General features: G+C 32.3%; 1 protein-coding gene across 6 annotated transcripts in view; it reads right to left on the bottom strand.

Annotated features, from left to right (window-relative positions):
• The window catches only part of LOC124428775 (loricrin-like), a 45,112-nt gene that overhangs the window by 13,741 nt on the left and 23,982 nt on the right, over positions 1–7,389 (bottom strand). For 5 of the 6 annotated variants that reach the window (XR_006943281.1, XR_006943285.1, XR_006943283.1 and 2 more), the window contains one exon: positions 2,962–3,603. The exons of the other annotated variant lie outside the window; for it this stretch is intronic. The gene's annotated coding sequence lies outside the window, so the exon portion shown is untranslated. Of the gene's footprint in view, positions 1–2,961; positions 3,604–7,389 lie in introns of those variants that run through there. 6 annotated transcript variants of the gene reach the window in all.

The raw sequence follows: 7,389 nt of genomic DNA, 5'->3' as shown, positions 1-7,389 counted from the left end.
AAAATATCTAAAGCGAGTATAATCAAAAATTGAACCGTTTCTCAAAGGTATTCTCAAAGCGAACTCTTTTACCGATATAGATAAATATATCATTGAGAGAATGTATTACTAATTAATCCTATAATTAAGAATAAAAATATTTAAAGCGAGTATAATCAAAAATTGAACCGCATCTTAAAGGTATTCTCAAAGCGAACTCTTTTACCGATTGCTGAAATAACTCTTGCTAAATCGTCGATTTATTATTGCTATTGCGTATAGCAATAATAATAACGAGCACGAGACGTTGTTGATGCATCATCCACCTATGACAAACGTTGCGGTAATATAAATAGTTGGCCCAGTTTCGTATCTTCTTTATCGTTTAACTCTGGATAAACTAAGTGTCATTGATTTACAACACATACAAAGAATAATAATGGATATACTTTTAAGAAAAATAATATGATCATGGTCGATCGATCGATCAATCGTTCAATCGATCCTTTGCTTCCTGATATAAATCATGCTTTTTCGACCTCGAAACTCGATCGAAATTAATTCAACCGAATGATCTTCAAAGACATCTCCGATGTATACTAATTTTCTCTCTCTCTCTCTCTCTCTCTCTTTCTTTTTCTCTTTGGAACTTACGACAAACTCATAGATAATGAGGCGATCGTGCATGAGAAGGAAAAAAGGGAAAAAATAGTAAAAGAAAGAGAGAGAGAGAGAGAGAGAGAGAGAGAGAGAGAGAGAGAGACAACGATGATGATAATGGCTGGAGGGTAGGAAAAAGCGAAAGTCACGGGTGGGCTGCCTCATCTATCGATGTAGCTAGGATCCTCGACACAAAGATGGAGCATTGTATGAGAGCACTATGTTCTGCCCTAGATAATTAATATCCATGCTTACGTCTCGTTTTACCACGAATAAGAATCGAGAAGGCGAACGTGTTGCCTTTTAGAATCCCACCTCCTTCAATATTTCCATCTTTCTTCATAGCACATCATATATACCTCTATCTCACTCTTTCTTCTTATCTTTCTTTCTCTCTCTCTCTCTCTCTCTCTCTCTCTCTCTCTCTTTCTCTCTCATCTTCTTCGACAAGAGAATTGCTTCATTTCGACGTCGAGCTAATTGATTAAAGGGATTATATGCCGCGAAGGAGCTACGAGGCGTCACGGATCTATCTATCCTGCCGACCGATTTTCTCACTCAAGAGGAACAAATGTGGTAAGAGTGAATGAGTGAAAAAGAGAAAGATAGAGAAAGAGAAAAGAAGAGAAAGAGAAAGAGAGTGTGTGTGTGTGTGTGTGTGTGTGAGAGAGAGAGAGAGATGATTTTATGTCGCAAGTCTAGTTTCGTTTCTTCCTTCAACTTCTGCGCTTGCCCTTCCTCAAAAGATCGATCGTAGGTATATGTACGTAATACGCTAGTACCTGCCTCTATCTTTCATTCTCTTTTTCGTACTTCTTCTCTTTCTTTCTTTCTTTCTTTCTTTTTCTTCTTTTTTTTCTTTTTTTTTTCATTTTTACTCCTTTTATCTTTCTTCTTCTTGATTCTTCAAAGAAACGAATCCAACCTCTACAGATAATACTTATGAGAATCATTTTGGATTAACGCTTGGTGATTTATCGATCATGGTGGATTTCGAATTGGGTCGTACAACATCACTCGAACGATCCCTTCTATCGGATAAGATATCGTATCACGTTTTACTGCGAGAATATTCTGAGATATATAATATGTTAATATATCCGTATATTTGTAGATATGTATGATATAATTATTTTAAAGGAAAACAATTATTTTCATATTTATTGCCGACGAAAATGATCCAATTGGAAAGTATAAAATTAATTGAATGAAATTATTTATCTCAGATTTTTCCACAACATAGTTGAACGTAGGATAATAATAATAATAATAATAATAATAATAATAATAATAATAATAATAATAATAATAATAATAATAATATTTTAAGGAATTACCTTTAATAATTCTCATAGATTGAATAATATTTTATTCTGATTTAATTATCGGATAGAATGTAATTTATCTAAATAAACAAAATAAAAATGATATAAGATTTGGGTCACTTTTGTAATTAATTAAACGACAAGACCCTACCAAAATGGCTTCATCGATTCTTTCTCTAATATAGTACTTCCGGAATTCGAGTCTCTATATAAGCACGATACGTTTCTGAATAGAACGATAACTAAATAATATATTATATTCGAATTTAAAATTGTGAAAGATATTAGTATGAAAAATATTAATAATGAAAGATCGATTGCATTGTTATAACGTATTGGAAATATTATGAATAAATAATGGTGAGAATATATAAAGAAGAATGAAAATTACAGTAACAGCACCACGACCTTTCTCGATACAATCGAACAATATATAATAATTAGATACTCGTAGGAATAATCGAGGAAGACGAACGGACCTTGAAATTAATGAGATCCATTCGCCATTCGCCATTCGCTGCACGCTACAATTTTTACGATAATTATTCTCTCCCTGTGGTTTTTTTTCTCCTTCCTTTTTTTCTCTTTCTATTTTTTTTTTTTTTTACTTTTTCTATTCTTCCTTTTCTTTTCCTTTTTTTTTTTTTTTTTTTTTTTTTTTTTTTAAATCTGAAGAACGAATAAAGAGACACATCCATTAAAAGTTAAAAGTATTAAAATAAAAGAATTCAAAGAAGTTCGTCAAGAGAAATCATTTCTTAATTTGATTTCTCAAGGACTAAACTCATCTCTTTCAACAAAAATGATTAGCCATTATAAGTAGCTATAACATAATACAATTCTTCAAGGCTATCTTATAACCTTTCATGATTTCATTAATCTTTCGTAGAATATATGAATTGTTTCTTTATATATATATATATAAAATACAAAGATTTCTTGATCGAAATTTATCTTTAATTGGATAAAAATTATATTCAAGTTTAAATGACGATAGTACTTTTAATTATTACATCAAATAAAAATAATTCATTAGGATCGTTTAATGAATTGATCCATTTGTCAATTTTTCGATTGACATTTGTCAATATTTTCTCTCTCTCTCTTTTTTTTTTTGTTTTTCCTTTTCATTGTTGTACCCTTTTATGTTACCATACCTAAGGGTTGTAATTCATTTAATAAATATCATTATCATTATCATTATCATTATCATTATCATTATCATTATTGTTATTAGTTGGAGTCACGAGTAAGGAGGTGTTATTTTTATTATTAATCAACTTAATGACACTTTATCAAAATTTATCAAATATTATTATATAGAAACATGTGAAATTCTTCGACATCGTATTTATTCAGGTCGATGAGCTAAGTAACTCGAAATAACTCATTGTGCATCGACCTTCTCTCCCCCCCTTCCTTCCTATATCTCCCACTTATGAACCCTCGTGCGTTCACCACCTATTACCCTCCTCCTCCTCCTCCTCCTCGACCTCTTCCTCCTCCTTCCTCCTCCTTTACCACCCACCATGTATCCGAGAACGTGCTCGATTTATATCGAGTCCAGGATTACGTCATCATGAGGACCTGGCCGATGTCATCGACAGACGGGTAGAACTCACATAATTAAAACGTCCACCTGGAACGTAAATATTAACTCCACGTAACGATCGATTGCAATCTACAACTACGAATTCACGCATGTAGCTATCAGGAAAAATAAAAATAAAAATAAAAATAAAAGGAATACAAGAAAGAACACGATTACGAAATCATTTGTCTTGAACTACTTACGAAAGGATTAACAAGATTTAACAAATTTATCTATCATTTTATATATTATAATAATTACTGAATGATATATAAAAAAAAGAAAAAGAAAAAGAAATTTTCTCCAACTTACTTACTCTTAACGAATTTCCTTTAAAAGAAACAAAGATTGAAATCTCTTTAGAGACAAGTATTTATTTCTCGTACTTTCAGAAATACGAAATTAGAAGTTCTAAAATAGATATAGAAGTATTGTAATTATAATATCGTGAATGGCTTTGAAAATCAGACGTAAATATAAACGAGTCTATAGATTGGTAGGTTAGAAACAGGATGACTGTGATGCAGGTGAATAAGAGGTGAATAGGAGGTGAATAGGAGGTTTGTTCGACGGATCAGTTTCACGGTGAGGTCCGATAATGAGACCATGAGAGAAAGGAAATTTCCCTGGCACTTTGCAATGACGCTGAGCATCTTCGCAAATCGCTTGGCACTTTTCGTTCTTCGTTTAGCTAACGTAACACATAGTACGTTTATTATTTACATTTTAATATCCATCTATGTATCCATCTCTTTTTTCCCTTTCACGTTCAGTTGTTAGTTGATGTTTTATACTGATGTTTTACTTTTAAGGTAGAAGAACTTATCCCGTTGGATCTACATTTTGTGATCTACATTTTTTACGTTTTCAGCGTTCCACTTCTCGATTATCGTGATCTTCAAACGAGAATAATTTAACAATATCTTATATACGATATATATGGATCATTTTAGTCAATTATTTAAAAATAAGTGATAAGTTTTGGATATCCGATTGAAAGGAAAAAAAAAAAAATAAAATAAATAAATAAATAAATCAAGAAGAATTTGTCGATAATAAAGATATAGTAAGTACATATTATATTGATCGTCAAATATGACGCGCTTTTTCCTTCGTAATAATCGATAGCATAACTACGAGAAAACGATTGTTCTCCCTCTCTCTCTCTCTCTCTCTCTCTCTCTCTCTCTCTCTCTCTCTCTCTCTCTCTCTCTCTCTCCCTTTCCTTCGTAGTGCATACAAACGCGACATTAAATTTTCTTTCCGCGCGTCGAACTCGCGAAGATAGACGATGGAATTCTTAAGTAGACGAGCTGAAGCGAAATAAGTCGTAAAGCATCGAACGAAACTGAGCTTTCACTAAACTATAGGCTACGAGAGAGAGAGAGAGAGAGAGAGAGAGAGAGAGAGAGAGAGAGAGAGAGAGAGAGAGAGAGACAGAGAAAATGTAAGAGCACACACGCGTGTTACTTTCTTCCTCGACGATGCAAATACAACTACGTTGTGTAAAATGATGCCACGGTTAAACGATGGTCGTTTTATTTTATTTTTTTTTTCTTTTCTTCTTTTTTTTTTCCTTTTTTTGTGCGATATTGAAAGAAAGTAAAAGTTCCGAAGACCATTCGCTTTCTGTGAAGGAAGATAAAAAAAAAAAAAAAAAAAACAAAAAAAAAACAAAAAACAAAAAGAAAATATTAACCACAACTTCGTTTGGACATTAATTTATATCAATCTTACATAATAATCTCATTTCTGTGCCATTGAAAAGGAAGAAAGAAAGAAAAAAGAATGAAAGAAAGAATGAATGAAAGAAAGAAGAACAAAAAAAACGTAAATTAAATTATGGTGAAAGTATACGAATCAAAAAGAAAAAAAAAAAAAAAAGAAGACTTATTAAAATTTGATTGGATTCGATATTTAGATTAATATTCGAGATGTTTTTCATTAATGAAAAATAAATGACATTAAATAAATTCATCTGCTAGTCCAACTCAAATGAATAAGATTTGTCGAATATAAATCATGAATGTATTTTCCATTTAATATTACGTAAATCTTTTACAAAAGCAAATCCTTCGAAAACCCTTCGAAAACCCTTCGAAAACCCTTATGGATTTTCAACTTTTCACGAGCTTCCGTCTTATCTTTATTTATTAAAACGTAACAAATTCTATTGTCAAGGGAATCGTTTAATACAATTAACAATTATCTGATTGTATTTTTAATTAAACAAATTCAATATTAATCCATCAAAGAAAAATACCATAGAATATGATGAATTATCACTGTAATTAATCTCAATAAATTATATACAAATCTATAATAAATTGTTTCTTATGGATTAATGATATGAAAGATATTAATTGATAATTGTTAAATATAACATTGAGATTACTACAGTGATAAAATTCTAATACGATCCTAACTCCATGTTTAATTTTCTCTTTTTCGAAAGAGACAGAGGATGCATTGATCGATCAGAGAAAGTATCACGATAATTGATCGCAAACACGTGAATATGAATTCTTCAAGAAAGAGACAAGATAGAGCCAATGAAATTTGTACACATTTTCTCACATCATTATGGAGCGACGATATATCAATCAATATTTTCATTTTATCACAACACCACAATTTTGTAATTTTAATAAAAGAAAACGATCCTTTTCATTTTCTATAAAAATTAATTGAAATGATCGAACGAAATTTTTTTATGAAGAAATAATGATAGATTTTAAAAATTTTGTCAGCTCTTCAGTATATAACTGTTATACGAAAAAATATAATCGAAAGAAATGGATTTTTTTTTTTTTTAAGTTTGCGATTATACTATCGAATTTAGCCGTCGGCAAAATTTCGTAATCGTTGCAGAGGGTGTAGTAGACAGTAACGAGGGTATATGTGTATGTGTACGTACGTACGATACATACAAGAGAAAGAGAGAGAGAGAGACAGAGAGAGAGAGAGAGAGAGAGGGGGAGAGAGAGAGAGAGAGAGGAGAGAGAGAGAGAAAGAAAGAAAAACATAGCAGCCACCCTTGACTGATTCGCGAGGTGGCCCTGGGGGGTGGCTCGTAGGCGTGGCAAGTAAGGGTGGAAGGCGTGGTTAGTCTGGATCAATAAAACCACCCCCGCGGACTTACGGAGAGGGCTTTCCGCGTGCAACGTCCCTCTGCGTTTTCGAAGAGGTGAGCGAGTTGAACTGAAATCCTCTGTGTGTGTGTGTGTGTGTGTGTGTGTGATAGAGAGAAAGAGAGAGAAAGAGAGTGCATAAACTCTGCCAAACCACATCGATCCCTCTAACTCCCCTTCTCTTTTCCTACTCTCACCCTCTCACCCTCTTTTTCACTCTTGACGATCGTCGAAGGTACCGCCATGCCATCGTCCGCCCTGAAATTACAGAAGAGACTTCATTCTGAGCACGAAGCCACGTGAACTCTCGCACGCAATTTTCCCTCGCGGAGAAACGGTGAAAGGATTCCCTCTCTCTTGCTCTTGAACATCAGAGTTCATCTCTCGTATTTCTTTCTCTTTCTCACCCTCTGTCCATCCATCTGTCTCTATCTTTTTTTACTTTCAAGATATGATATAAATATACGACTGGAGATCATATTATATTTTTTTTTTTTTATAAATAACCTGTCTCACCCTCTGTCTCTGTCTCTGTCTCTCTTTTTCTCTTTCTCTCTCCCTCTTTCTTTCTTATTTATTTTCAAAATATATATTTGTAACTCCTGATCTCATTATATATTTATAAATTAAAAGAAAAAAAAAAAATATATAAATTTTTTATAAATTATAAATTAGAAAAAGATATCTTTATAAATTATATAAA

This window comes from Vespa crabro, chromosome 13, assembly GCF_910589235.1.
Source record: "Vespa crabro chromosome 13, iyVesCrab1.2, whole genome shotgun sequence".
Classification (NCBI taxonomy): Eukaryota; Metazoa; Arthropoda; class Insecta; order Hymenoptera; family Vespidae; genus Vespa; species Vespa crabro.
Note: the sequence above shows the minus strand (reverse complement) of the source record. Positions and strands in the feature narration are given on the sequence as shown.